The following is a 16,495-nucleotide window of genomic DNA, read 5'->3' as shown; positions in this document are numbered from 1 at the left end:
AGAAGCTTGCCTCTTCTTTTCCAGTGGTCAGCGGTGGTGGTGGGGTGGAAGTTAGGCCATGGCTCAGCCGGTGTCCGTCGGGCAACACAGCTATAGACGGCGTCGGGGTGTTGGACAGAGACGACACAGAGAGAGAAGGAAGAGGGTGAGGGCGAGGGCATGGGTCGGCGATCCGGTGGTGGATCGGCTGCCGCAGCGCTCGCATGGCCGAAGAAGAGAAATCGGCGTAGAGGAGGAGAGGCCAGCAGCGTCTGGGAGCTCACGAGAGAGGGAAAGGGAGAAGAGGAGAGCCGGCGGTTGCTGGGAGGCAGCGTCGCGAGGTCAGGAGGAGAAGGTTTTTTTTTTCGGCGTGGGAAGGAGAATAGTGCACGGGAGGAAATCTTATAACTTAGCGTTTTTATTTTAAAATTAAACCCTAGATACATTTTTCAATTAACTCCCACCTCCGGATGTTCTAAACAGGCTTTTTCTCAAACCCAAAAATGCATCCCCTCTAAAATACATCATACGAGCTCCAATTAAATCCCAGAAAATTTTTAAAAATTCCTAAAAATTCTGTTAAGGTTATTCGTCCAATAACCTCTATTATTTAATTGTTGAATTTTACATTCTCCCCCACTAATAAAAATTTGATCCCCAAATTTCCTGCTCCACTCAGGAATTCTAATAACCAAGTAACATACTCAGATACTAATCCATATGTCTGAGAGTATACATCTATACTATAGCGAAACTCCGAACGCAAAATCTACTATAATCACGGTCGGAACCATGATGTAAAATCGCATATCTTCATCCGATACAATCCTCAGAGATATACCGTAAGGTCTGGTAATCTCTCCCCATATTACACTCTATACTTCTTAATAATTATTCTTTCTATTTGTCCAAAAATGATCCCTATTCCTTGACAAAATCCAACAAGATTTATAGTTCACTCACCTAGGTAGCACACTTAATTTGCAACCAAGGTTTTGCTAACAAAGAACAGACAAGCCCTTCACTAAAGATTGGACTTTAAAGATGACAGCATGACCAACACAGGTATGAGTTCAAACGGAGAAGAAACAGCCTCAATTTAAAAAATTAAAATAGTTTACTAATCCACAGCTCATTAACATATAGAGACACAACACTACTAGAGTATCAATAATAGAGAACATACCTACCAAAATAAGAAGGAAGTACTACCAATTTGAAAACAAATTAAACTCATTACACTTGAACCAAATAGAAGACTCTGCTACCTAATCAAAAATACCCAATCAACACTAACAAAACTCCATTATAATTCACATTCATTCCCCTTCCATCCAACACTTTAGAAACCTTGGATTCCTTAATGTCGTCACCAATTCTCAGACTAATCCTTTGGTTTACTAGCTAGCTCAATGTGGTAGCAGAGAATAAAACACAAGTCAAGAGTTCGGCACTTTGGCTAAATCAACTATTTTGGTCAAGCAATCCCCTAATCTCTAGCAGCGTTTGATGGATCTAATCAATGGCTAACCCAACAAGTCACACATAGTATAAACAACTAAGTACACATGGTACAAATAACCAGTCAAGTACTAATAAATATGTACGACGATAGTATACAAACATACCACCTATAGCTTGGAGATGTCCTGCCGCTGCCTGGTCCCAAAACTCGAGAGTCACATCGAGAGATCAACTTACAAAGGGAAAATAAAACAATCGGAACACCGAAAATCATAAATCGAAACAAGATCGAAATTCCAAAACACAAAACACAACATTTGACTCGAACCATGCTCTGATACCATAAAATGGTATCAGATTAACTCGAAAATCTAAAACATGAAAACAAATCGCACAAACCTGAAACATAAAAATAGGCTTCGTAAAACCTGAGCTCTGATACCACTAAATTGGTATCAGATTAACTCGAAAATAATCATAAATCGAAACAAGATCGAAACTGCTATAATACCACTAAATTGGTATCAGATTAACTCGAAAATATAGAATACAAAAAACAACAGACATCGTAAACCCGCTCTGATACCACTAAATTGTCACGCCCCAGAGGAGTCCTTGCCAGAAGAAATTTTGGCAGCATCTCCCCTGTACGGATGACAATCCGAAACATTACTACATACAAAATATACATCAGCCACACTCTGCTGGAATATATACACAATAGAAAATGGAAACAACACAACCACGCAGTTTAATATACCCAGCCTACTCGGCTGGACAAAAAATAAAATAAGCACAGCGGAAAGAAAACGAAGAGAAAACCCACAAATTTCAAAGTGATCAAAACATCACAAATACCAAGTCCACACAACAAGTATCAAAACATAGTTCTCACAACACCAAATCCAACGAATACGAAATTCAAGTAAAGAGAAACATAACCAAAAATCAATTTTTGAATATGACGCGGGACCCAGGACTGGCAACCGACATCTCTCCAAGCATCCATGAATCATCTACTGCTACCTGGCGAAAGAAAACCAATTTGCGAGGTGGTGAGTATTGAAACTCAGTGGGTATAGAAAGATAGTGCATGAATATAATGTACAACTAGAAAGTGAGCCAAGAGTATACAGTCTCATAAAGGAATAGCAGACACTAAAATAAAACCATAATAAATGCTCATACCTGAAACCATATCCTAGGCTAGGTATAGTACGTTAGAACTGGTACTAAACTGCTACAGTACTGCTCATAACTACAGAGGTAATAAGCAGGGTATATACAACTTTCCAATGACTAAACATCTACCATGAGATTATATCTCAACACAAGTAAGCATATCAGCATAAGTGAACAACAGCAAGAAGCAACGGCAGCATAAATATACCACATCAGCATAAGAAAGCAATAATAACCTAAATAAATAGTAACAGCCCAAGCAGGCATAATAACAGCGTATGCACGGATGGTCACCCCGTCCACCTCTCTGCACCATGACCCCTGTATGGTCGAGAGGTCGGATCAATGACAACTATACCACCCAAAGGCTGTCACTCCTGCGAGTGACCGGATGGACAGGTGCTGAGTAGCTAACTAGCTACACAGCGAGGGGGGTCCCTGCTGCTCGCAACTCCAGCTACCACTACCCACGCGTGGCTGAGTGCGGCACGACAGGACAAGCGGCATCAACTCCAGCTACCACTCTCTCGAGTGGCCGAGGATGCGGCATGCATGTAATGACATGATGCGAACATTGCAACAGTCATCATATATATAAGCAGAGACAGGTATGCTACATGAAGCCAGCATGCTCAATATCGTACATAAGTAAGCAACAATCAAAACATACAAGGTTGGTATCTATTATCTACTAAATATCATTAATAGCAACAAGAGACTGTATGGATATAGAAACGAATAACTCAAAGGTTTGAGTGGAAGTATCAAGCGCAAGAAAATAAGAGTGGAGTCAAGGTAAACAGTCCTTATCCAAAATAATTCATGCACTAAGGTCAAAGTACTAAAAGAAAACAAAGCAAGAAGTACCTGCCTTTATCTGCCGATCGTGATAATTAATCTCACGTCGATACGCTCATCTCAAATCAGCGTCCTGTATAAATCAATAATATATACATATTTTATTTAGCTAAATTCATATGAATTAAATAGCTAAATAAAATTTCCAAACTAATTAGGGAAAACCCCTACTCAATATGATCATTAACCCTAACTACATATAACTCCAGTCAATTAGGGTTAGTTTCCTTTCCATTTGATAATCCAATACTTTTTCGTAGATAACATCCTGGTGAATGAATTCAACTAGAGAAATCAACTCATAAATGAATTTCTAATTTCATGACTAAATAGATTATGCAAACCTAATCATTTAACCTCCAATTAGGGCATACCAGAAGCATATTCAATTTAAACTCAGTTACTTCATTACTAATTCATCAACCCATCCACAAAAATCACTACTACACTGGATTAAGCTAACTGGAAGTAACTCTCAAACATCATAACTCAAGTAACTCAAATCGACCTCCACAACGTTCAATTTACCAAATCAATGAATAGATCTAACTGGGTTAAAGAGTTTGTTACCTTACAGCTCCTCTAGCGATGAGTAACAATGGCAATCGGCTGTGGATGAAGCTATGAGGGTGTAGAAGCTTGCCTCTTCTTTTCCAGTGGTCAGCGGTGGTGGTGGGGTGGAAGTTAGGGCACGGCTCAGCCGGTGTCCGTCGGGCAACACAGCTCTAGACGGCGTCGGGGTGTTGGACAGAGACGACACAGAGAGAGAAGGAAGAGGGCGAGGGCATGGGTCGGCGATCCGGTGGTGGATCGGCTGCCGCAGCGCTCGCATGGCCGAAGAAGAGAAATCGGCGCAGAGGAGGAGAGGCCAGCAGCGTCTGGGAGCTCACGAGAGAGGGAAAGGGACAAGAGGAGAGCCGGCGGTTGCTGGGAGGCAGCGTCGCGAGGTCAGGAGGAGAAGGTTTTTTTTTTCGGCGTGGGAAGGAGAATAGTGCACGGGAGGAAATCTTATAACTTAGGGTTTTTATTTTAAAATTAAACCCTAGATACATTCTTCAATTAACTCCCACTTCCGGATATTCTAAACAGGCTTTTTCTCAAACCCAAAAATGCATCCCCTCTAAAATACATCATACGAGCTCCAATTAAATCCCAAAAAATTTCTAAAAATTCCTAAAAATTCTGTTAAGGTTATTCGTCCAATAACCTCTATTATTTATTTTGCCGAATTTTAACCGTTGTCAAACCGATGTCATTGGCTAAAAAGACAACGCTTTTTAGCCGTTGTCGTAGACAGTTCAAAACTGTTGTTGAAGAGCCTAGGCTTACGCTCAAAGACAACGGCGAAAAATTATTGTCTTTGTAGGAAAAGACAACAGTTTTTCACTGTTATTAAAATGTTGTCTTTGGCTTCATAGACAACGGTTAAAAACTGTTGTCGTTTGCCATCCCTTTTAACAACACAGCTTTTAACAACAGTTAAAAATGGCCTACGACAACGGTGAAAAACCGTTGTTGTATGTCTTTTTTCTTGTAGTGATATCATGCTAACTTCATATCATATCATAGGGAAAAACATGAGCATGTTAGAGTTGAGTTTAAGCTTGTCTAAGCCTTAAATTCTATCTTGGCCGAAAGTTTGAAATGTGGAAACCTAGTTCTAAACCACATGAAATCAAGTTATCTTCATATCATATCATGAGGAAGATCATAAGCAAGTTAGATTTGAGTTTGAGCCTCACTAGGGTTTTTAATCCTTTCATGGCCGAAACCCTAAGGTAAGGTTCACCTAGTTCCAAACAACATACAAGCATGAAACATCAAGGAAACATTCATAACATATCATGAGAAAGATCATAAGCATGTTAGTTTGAGTTTAAGCTTCTCTAGGGTTCTTATTCTCTTCATGGTCGAACCCTAAGGTGAGGATTCTCCTAGTTCTAAGCAACATACAAGCATGAAATATCAAGGAAATATTCATATCATATCATTGTTGGATTTTTCAGGCCGCGAAAATCGCTTTTCGCGTCGCGGAAACCCCGAATCACCCAAAGCCGTAGATCCGTGCAAGGAAAACCGAATGAAATACAAGTACGAGTTTCAAAACTTTAGATCTACTCCTAGATCTATGTGTTGAGAAGTATACCTTGAAGCGTGCCCTTTCGCGTTCCCGCTCGTCCAAGGAATTGCCGGATCTCTAGACCGTCAAGCGTCGGTCCTCTAGAAGTATCCACACGGACACGTAGGTGGAGAAAACCTCACACAAAGGTGTGCTAGCACCTTGGTAAGATTCGGCCAAGAAAGGAGGAGAGGGAGAGGGAGAGCTTGAGGAAGAAGAAAGGAGTGAATGAGAAGTGAATGAAAATGAATTTCATTAACCCCCTAAAGTGGCCGGCCACCTCTCCAAGAGTAACCCCCATTTCTCATTTAATGCCTCATTAAAGAGAATGGGTATGTAACTCCCATGAGGTGGCACACCATGATGATGTGGAACATCATCATTGGTCCACCTAATGCCAACTCACCAATGAGGTGGCAAAAGGTCAAGTCAAAATTGACCTTTGGTCTTCCTTCTCAAGTTAAGTCAAACTTGACCCAATCTCTACCATGGTTGATCTAATCCAACCATTTGATTCAAGCCAACTTAATATAATGAATCTAATTCATTAAATTAAATTGATTTAATAAGTCATAATCTAAATTAGACTCATTGAATACTTGAATCAACTTGAGTCCAACTCAATTATCCCAATTAGGATTACTTTTAATCCAATTTGATTCATCAAATGAATCTAATCCTCTTGGTTCATCATATGAACCTAATCTCCATCTAATTGTCCTTAGTGTGTGACCCTATAGGTTCTTGTAACGTTGACAATGCCCTAAACCCATTTAGGAGCATAAGTAATGAGCGGTATCTAGCAACACATCATTACTACCCAAGTTACAAGAATGTCGAGATCCGACATCACCTTGTGACTACTAATTGTGACTTCTCACAAAATATGACAAGTGTCCTTCTATCCTAGACATCTAGATTGATCAATGTGAGGCATAGACCGTGTCATCCTCTGACCAATCTAAATCTTGAACTCCAAGTAGACTCACTAAATCAAATGAGCTCAATATCCTATATTGACTCATTTGGGCATGGCCATGCACTTCGTGGTCTCACTCTATCAAGAATACCGATGTCTCTCCCGTCATATAAAAGGGATAGATCCCATTTACATCACTCACATCCCTCTACATAATTTGTTATATACCCAGTAATCGCCTTTATAGTCCACCCAGTTACGGGTGACGTTTGACGAAACCAAAGTACATAACTCCTTATGTAGGGATCTATGGTGACTTCAGGTCTAAGGACTAGTAGTCATACTAATAGCCACATGAGAAAGTATATGACACTCATATAACGATCCATGATACTTTCTCATGGTGGGTCATTCAGTATACATTCTCTAATGTATACCCATGTATCAACTTGATATCTCTATATCCATGACTTGTGAGATCAAGTCATCGAGTTGACCTACATGCTAGTCTTATTGCATTAACATTGTCCCTGAATATTAATACTCGACTAGGAATGATTTAGAGTAGTGTTCCCTATATCATCTCACTATCGGTTCAACTAACCGATTGATATAGGTGAGAACCATCTACTCAAGGACATTATTATACTTAGTTTATTTGGCACCAATACAAGTAAGTATAATAACCAAAATCCAAATGCCTTTATTTATATAGAATATGCTACAATAAGTCCAAAATACAATCATCTAATGATAGGCTCTAGGGCTCTAGCTAACAATCATGAGAAAAACCATAAGCATGTTGGTTTGAGTTTTAAGCTTCTCTAGGGTTATTATTCTTTTCATGGCCGAACCCTAAGGTGAGGATTCTCCTAGTTCCAAGCAACATACAAGCATGAAATATCAAGGAAATGTCCGTATCATATCATGAGAAAAACCATAAGCATGTTGGTTTGAGTTTTAAGCTTCTCTAGGGTTCTTATTCTCTTCATGGCCGAACCCTAAGGTGAGGATTCTCCTAGTTCCAAGCAACATACAAGCATGAAATATCAAGGAAATGTCCATATCATATCATGAGAAAAACCATAAGCATGTTGGTTTTGGGTTTAAGCTTTCATAGGTCTTACAACCATTCATGGCCGAAAGTTTCAAGGGAAATCCTAGGTTTTTAAACCATCTAAACTTAAGGAAAATTTCACATAACCACTTGTACCACAGGTGAGGGGATACTTACTTCCTCTTGCTTGGTCTTTTCTTAAGATAAAGATACCCTTGTGAAGAAGAAGAAGAGAACTCCTCCTTCTAGTATTTCCTTTGCTTCTCTTGCTTGTAGGAAGTAGATATTAAGGACTTCTTCTTGAGGTTTAGTTTTCCTTAGGAAGAAAACTAAGATTGGATTTCAGAAATTTGGGAGAGGGGAGGCCCTAGGTTCGGTAATGGTGAGGAAAGGAAGAAGAAAAATACAATCCCTTTTCCTTTTTCTCTCTTATGCTAAGTGGGAGGAAGAAGCAAGGAAAAGTTTTGCTTTCCCTTCCCTATTAACTCATTTCTTATTTTCTTAATGATGAAGAATGTCTCCATTCATCTCCCTTAGTTCTCCTAATCCCTCTCCTTCTTTATCCTCACGAAAATGGAAGGAAGAAAAGAGAAGAAGACAATTTGTCTTTTTCTTGTTCTTCTCTTAATCAAGAGAAGGAGGAAGAAAGCTACTTGATGTTTTCTTGCTTCCTTCTCTTAATCATACTTTTACCCTTATCTACAAATTTCCATTCTCTATTCAACAATAATTTTTGATGGCCTAGTGGTCAATCCATAATCCTTAAAGCTTACTATTAGATTAAAAAGGTTCAAGGTTCAATCCTTGACCAATTCCTTTTCTTTTATATATTTTTGGTTCTATCTCATCTCCCTTTTTATTCTACAAGAGAACATTTTCGTATATAGCTTAAGAAATTCGTGGGTGTTACACAGGGACTGGAATAAGCACTAGAAATATCTCAAAGTGAATTAGCTAAACAACTAATCAATTGGTTTCAAATGCTAGGGATGAAAAACAAATCTAAAATGAAAGACTAACAAACAAGAATTTGGGGGTTTAAGTTATGATAAAGGGAGGTTCTAGGAGTTTTAGTTTCTTTGTAAGATCTCTTGAATGTATATGGTTTACCAATTCTTATTTCTCAATTGTCTAAGAATTGTAGAAGGTTGCCGATTCTCTCTTGCAATAGATCACCAGCTTAGGACTGAAATTGTACCTAAATGTAATCAATTAGATATGAACCTACGTTGTCCTTACACAGGATTGCACCTATTACTATGCTTCCCTCGTATATCAACATAGAAGTTCATAGCTTCTTAACCCATAAAGATACAAGGATTGAATCATAAAATCTATCCTACCCTCTTGAATATTCTCATTTCCCCTTCAAGATTATCTCCCAAACGTCCTTACACGGGCTTGCACCTGTCACATGGATCCCTCGGAAAATCGAGTGAGGGTGTATCCCTACAAAGTCTATAAGATATCCAAACGATCAATCATGAATGAGAATTAAGCCCTAATCACAATTAATCATTCAAGATCCAATCGATACAAACTAGGCAACATCATAGAAAACAAGAAATGGCAAATCCACAAGAGTTTACATCAATTTATCTCACAAATACTCCCTCCATCCTAGAACAACAAGATCAACTCCATAAAACGAAGGAAGAAGACCAAAGATAAGAAGATTACAAGCATTCTTCAATCCCAATCCAAGAAGAGGAAAGAAAGAAAACTTATCTACAATATAGCTCCATCTTCGGATCTAATCCTCGCTTCCAGAGTCGAATTTGCCAAGATCTCCCTTTAGATCGCCCAAAAATCCTCCCAAGAATGGGAGGAATCTACCAAATCTTGCTTTCTCCCAAAGGGGAGAAGATCCCCTTTCAAATCTCCAAGGAGGCCTTAAATAGAGAGAAACTTTTGGGCACCTCACGGCCCCGAGGCATGGCCGTGTGAGGTTCACATGGCCAGAGCCTTTCCCCTCTCTGCCATCTATACACGGCTGTGTGTGGTACACGGCCGTGGACAACTCTCTTCAAGACCTCCAAGCACGGTCGTGTAGATCCACACGGCCTGGACTGCCCCAGCTTCTGGAAACTTGGCACGGCCGTGTGGTGCACACGGCCAGAACACTTTTAAGCTCTGGAAACCCTGCACGACCGTGTGGTGCACACGGCCAGGGCCTTCTTAGTCTCTGGAAACCTTACACGACCATGTAGATCCACACGGCCATGTAAGGATTGAACTCTAGTTTGCTTCAAAACTTGACACGACCATGTGAGGTTCACATGGCCAGGACTTCTTCCTTTGTTGTTGCTGTCACACAGCCTCTAAACCCCACATGGCCAGAGCTTCCTACCAATGCAGGGTCGTGTCTGGTACACGGCCAATTGCTTTCTCGCTTGCTTAGCTCATAAGTTTTATCCAAGAATGCAGAATCTTCATCGAATTCGACTCCTGTGTATAGAAAATGCACAAAAGCAGATCTCCGAACAAAAATAGTAAATATGCTAAAAGGAAGACTGGAAGTACAAAAATGCATAGATCAAGCATACTCAAAGTATGTAAATGTGCATCAAAATATGCATAAAAGTATATAAAATCTACGCACATCAGCCGTGCAACCCTGCATGACTGTGTGGCCAAACAGGAGAGGAAGAGCACACGACTGTGCAACCCTGCACGGCCGCGCAACAAAAAAATTAGCCAATCAGCACACGACCGTGCAACCCTGCACGGCCGTGCCACCCCAGGCAGAGAAGAATGTTAGTTAGAGCCCTAGAGCCAATCATTTGATGATTGTATTATGGACTTGTTGTATCATATTCTTATATAAATAAAGGCATTTGTTTTTTGTTATTATACTTACTTATATTGGTGCCAAATAAACTAAGTATAATAGCGTCCTTGAGTAGAAGGTTCTCACCTATATCAATCGGTTAGTTGAACCGATAGTGAGATGATATAGGGAACACTACTCTTAATCATTCCTAGTCGAGTATTAACATTCAAGGACAATGTTAATGCAATAAACTAGCATGTAGGTCAACTCGATGACTTGATCTCACAAGTCATGGATATAGAGATATCAAGTTGACACATGGGTATGCATCTAAGAATGTATACTGAATGACCCGCCATGAGAAAGTATCATGGATCGTTATATGAGTATCATATACTTTCTCATGTGGCTATTAGTATAACTACTAGTCCTTGGACCTGAAGTCACCATGGATCCATACATAAGGAGTTATGTACTTTGGTTTCATCAAACATCACCCGTAACTGGGTGGACTATAAAGGCGATTTCTGGATATGTAACGAATTATGCAGAGGGATGTGAGTGATGTAGATGGGATCTATCCCGCCTATATGACGGGAGCGACATCGATATTCTTGATAGAGTGAGACCACGAAGTGCATGGTCATGCCCAAATGAGTCAATATGAGATATTGAGCTCATTTGATTTAGTGAATCTACATGGAGATCAAGATTTAGATTGGTCAGAGGATGACACGGTCTATGCCTCACATTGATCAATCTAGATGTCTAGGATAGAAGGACACTTGTCATATATTGTGAGGAGTCACAATTAGTAGTCACAAGGTGATGTTGGATCTCAACATTCTTGTAACTTGGGTAGTAATGATGTGTTGCTAGATACCGCTCATTACTTATGCTCCTAAATGGGATTAGGGGCATTGCCAACGTTACAAGAACCTATAGGGTCAAACACTAAGGACAATTAGATGGAGATTAGGTTCATATGATGAACCAAGAGGATTAGATTCATGTGATGAATCAAATTGGATTAAGAGTAATCCTAATTGGGTTAATTGAGTTGGACTCAAGTTGATTCATGTGTTCAATGAGTCTAATTTAGATTATGACTCATTGAATCAATTTAATTAAATGAATTAGATTCATTATATTAAATTAGCTTGAATTAAATGGTTGGATTAGATCAACCATGAGAGAGATTAAGTCAAGTTTGACTTGACTTTATGCCACATCATTTGTGACTTGGCATTAAGTGGCCAATGATGATGTGCCACATCATCATAGTTAACACATGTGTGTGCCACCTAATGGAGGTTACAAATTCTCTTTGCTTTAATGTGGCCGGTCACATTAAATGAGAGGAGTTAAAATGTTGTGGCCGACCACTAAGGGGAATGAATGGGATTCATTTTCATTCAAGGCTTTATTCCATCATCTTCTTCCTTCCTCCAATTCCTCTCTCCCTCTCCTCTCCATTGCCGAGACCTTCTTGGAGTGCTAGAACACTCTAAGGTTCTCCCTCCATCGATTTGTTCGTGTGGATACTTCTAGAGGGTTTTCTACTTTGACAATCTTGAGATCCGACACCTTTGGACGAGCGAGATTTGCGAAAGGCACGCATCAAGGGTAAAACTCATACTCTAATGTAGATCTAGAGTTTGTAAACTCATACTCGTAGGTTTTTCGAAATTTTATTCTTCGCACGGATCCGGTGGCGGGGGTTTCAGGGTTTCCGCGACGTGAAAAAGCGGTTTTCGCGGCCCGAAAGACCCAACAGTGGTATCAGAGCCACGTGCGAAGCGAGTACGAATTTAATTTTATTTTTTATGAAAATATAGATTCTGTAACTTTCTGTAATTTTATGGTTTTTATGGTATTTATGGGTATTTTTCTCGTAGAAGCGAAGCACAAGTGTTTTGACACTTGTAGGCTTCGACTACCGAGAAGATTTTTCCGAAACAGCAAGGTTTCGCCCCAAAATTTTTGGGACAGTGGGCTAAGGTGCTGTAGGATCGCTTAAGGACACTCGCGATGGTTAGATCGTGGGTAGGGGCGCTGCCCCTGGCCCCGCAAGGGGATTCGTTCTACGATTGCGTCCGAAAATCGCTAAACGTGACCGCCGACAATTTTTACTCGTAAAAATTGTAAAAAGAAATTACAGAAAATTATAGAAAATACATAATTTAGAATTATGTATTATTTATATTATTTTGTGATATTCATGGCCCAAAAGACCCAATCTGATTGGAAATGTGTTGTAATTCATAATACGGCTTGCGCGCCGTCATGTGATGTGCGTGTTGTATTTTTGATTCGCGACCTGCGCATCGTGCCTTTCTCTATTTTATATTCTTGTTGTAAATTAGTTTAGACTCGAATGTAACTCGAGTTTCAAAAATTGTAATGAACAAAATTGGAGCGGTGGAAGGTCTACTCGAGACGGAGTTACGAGGAGGGCACGAGCAACACAAGGTGGTCAAAGGGAGGAGCTTGAGAAGCTGTTGACCTTAGGTTGATCATCCGATCTTCTCATTGGCTTGAGAAGATCGTAGTAGGGCCATGACTAATCACGAATAATTTAATTAATTGCTTGTGTGTATGTGATGCATAATTAGTAATTAATTAGTGCCTAATGATTAGATTAGATCTAAATCGTGTACAAGATGCACCCTCTCGATTAGATTAGATCTCAATCGCGTCAACTCAAATGCCTACCGTGCCATGATACCTATCACTACCTCGATCACATGTATTGTTGAATCTGCCAAAGCAGAGCAACACATATTATCTTGGTAGGGTACGGAGCGACAATCTTGGTCCCGCCTATCAACGCATGGGTGAGTACAAACTCAATTAGATTGAGTATTCCTAGTTTACTCGGTTGGATCGAGTACAACTATAGGCATTCTTCCAACGGTTGGAAATATAGGACATAATCATATTTATATTAATTCTTGGGTGTATTAGCCAAAGCAAACTCAAGTTTTAATATAACTGCGGATAATGATCCTATAAACAAGAGTTGCATAGAGATGTAAATGGTAAATCGTTACCTACCGATTATACTAAATCTTAGGCATATTAGCCAAAGCTAACTCAAGGGTTAGTATGATATGGATCTTGTCCCACATGAATTATAGAATTCAGTGGGAGCATCATTTAGTTAAAGACCTAATTAAATGATTTAAAAGAATATGGTATTTATTTTCTGTATTTTTCTGTTGTAGATAACCATGACGTCGAATACAAACTTTTTCTCCTTGCGTTCTGTCCTTGAGAAGGACAAGCTCAACGGAGCAAATTTCCTAGACTGGTACAAGAACTTGAGAATAGTTCTCACCCAGGAACGTAAACTGTACGTTTTGGAGCAGCCCATTCCGGAGGCTCCTCCTGCCAATGCCCCGCGAGTTGACAAAGATGCTTATAAGAAGCATCAAGATGGTGCATTAGATGTGTCCTGTCTAATGCTCGCGACCATGAACTCTGAGCTTCAAAAGCAACACGAGTTGATGGGCGTTTACGATATGGTTGAACATCTTCGTCAACTGTATCAAGGACAAGCACGATATGAGAGATTTGAGATCTCAAGGGCACTATTTCAGTGCAAGATGTCAGATGGGGCTCCCGTAGGCCCATTTGTACTCAAGATGATTGGGTACATAGGAAACCTATAGAGGTTGGGATTCCCGCTTTGCCAAGAGTTGGCCACTGACCTGATCTTGCAATCCTTGCCGGATAGCTATAGTCAATTCATTCTAAACTACAATATGAACGAAATTGACAAGCCACTGCCCGAGCTGCTTAGCATGTTAAGAACTGCTGAGCTGAACCTTAAGAAGGCTAAGCCCCACTCTGTTCTGATGGTTCAGAAACACAAGAGCAAGGGCAAGCACAAAGGCAAAGGAAAGTCCCAAGCCAAGGACAAAGGCAAGACACTGAAGCCTAAAGGAGGGGTCACCAAGGATGTTACCTGCTTCCACTGCGGTCAGACTGGGCACTGGAAGAGGATCTGCAAGGTGTACCTGGAAGATCTTAAGAAGAAGCAGAGTGAGACTTCCACTTCAGGTATATATGTTATAGAAGTCAATCTATCTATTTCTTCATCATGGGTATTAGATACCGGATGTGCCTCTCATATTTATACTAATGTGCAGGCGCTGAGAAATAGCAGGGCATTGGCAAAGGGCGAGGTGGACCTATGCGTAGGCAATGGAGCACGGGTTGCTGCTGTTGCTGTAGGAACTTATCATCTATCTCTGCCCTTTGGGCTTGTATTAGAATTAGATGAATGTTGTTATGTGTCTGCTTTAACTAAGAACATAATTTCAGTTTCTTGTTTGGACAAGAAAGGTTTCTCTTTTATAATTAAGGACAAATGTTGTTCTGTTTATTTAAAAGATATGTTCTATTGTAGTGCACCTCTGATGAACGGACTCTACATTCTAGACCTTGAAAGCCCTATCTATAACACAAATACCAGGAGGTTCAAGTCAAATGACATGAACCAAATCTATCTCTGGCACTGTCGCTTAGGTCATATAAATGACAAGCGCTTATCCCAGCTTCATAAGGATGGTTTGCTGGACTCATTTGATTTTGAATCTTATGAGACGTGCGAGTCATGCCTACTAGGCAAGATGACCAAGACTCCCTTTAGTGGGCACAGTGAGAGAGCGACTGACGTGTTAGGTCTTATACATAGTGATGTATGTGGCCCTTTCAATGTCACTACTAGAGGCGGTTATAGGTACTTCATCACATTTACTGATGACTTCAGTAAATATGGTTATGTGTACTTGATGACACATAAGTCTGAATCCTTTGAAAAGTTCAAAGAATTCAAGAATGAAGTACAGAACCAGCTTGGCAAGAGTATTAAGATACTTCGATCAGATCGAGATGGAGAATACCTTAGCCATGAGTTTCGTGACTACCTAGCTGAGTGTGGGATTTTATCCCAACTCACTCTTCCTGGAACACCACAGTGGAATGGTGTATCCGAAAGGAGGAATCGTACCCTATTAGATATGGTACAATCTATGATGAGTCACACAGATCTTCTGACATTCTTTTGGGGCTATGCTCTAGACACGGTAGCTTTTATACTCAACCGAGTTCCATCTAAGGCCGTGATAAAGACACCATATAGGATATGGACTGGGAGAGATGCCCAGGTGTCTTTTATGAGGATTTGGGGTTGTGAGGCTTATGTTCGACGTCAAGTCTCAGACAAGTTAGGACCCAAATCCGACAAGTGCTACTTTATTGGATATCCCAAGAAACTAAGGGATATTACTTCTACATTCCCAGTCAGCACAAGGTAGTTGTGGCAAAGACTAGGGTCTTTCTAGAAAGGGATTTTGTTTCTAGAAAGACTAGTGGGAGTATGTTCGATCTTGAAGAAGTTCAAGATGGGAACCATAGCACTGAAGTCTCGATGGAAGTTGAACTAGAACCACAAACTGTTGTGGATGATGTTGTTCCACAAAGAGTTGAGGAACAACAACCAGTTCAAGTAGACATATCTCTTCGTAGGTCTGATAGGGTACGTCGTCAGCCTGAGATACTCATTTCTCTTGTCTGACCATGATGACGTTGTGCTCATAGAGGATGATCCTACCACCTATCAGGAAACTGTTATGAGACCAGATTCCGAGAAATGGCTAGAGGCCATGAGATCCGAAATGGAATCCATGTACACCAATCAAATATGGACTTTGGTTGATCCACCTGAAGGGATAAAACCCATAGGGTGTAAGTGGGTCTTTAAGAGAAAGACTGACATGGATGGACTTATCTATAAGGGTCGCTTGGTATCTAAAGGTTTCAAGCAGATTCATGGTATTGACTATGATGAAACCTTTTCTCCAGTGGCAATGTTTAAGTCCATTCGGATCATGCTTGCTATTGCAGAATACCATGACTATGAGATATGGTAGATGGATGTCAAAACTGTGTTTCTGAATGGAAACCGGCTCGAGAATGTGTACATGACACAATCTGAGGGTTTTGTAAATCCACAGCATACTAGCAGAGTATGCAAGCTGCATAGGTCCATTTATGGACTAAAGCAAGATTCTCGGAGCTAGAATCTTCGATTCGATGATGCAATCAAATAGTTAGGTTTTGTCAAGAATGAAGATG

This window comes from Zingiber officinale, chromosome 6A, assembly GCF_018446385.1.
Source record: "Zingiber officinale cultivar Zhangliang chromosome 6A, Zo_v1.1, whole genome shotgun sequence".
In the NCBI taxonomy this organism is placed as follows: Eukaryota; Viridiplantae; Streptophyta; class Magnoliopsida; order Zingiberales; family Zingiberaceae; genus Zingiber; species Zingiber officinale.
This window is presented reverse-complemented; position numbering follows the sequence as displayed.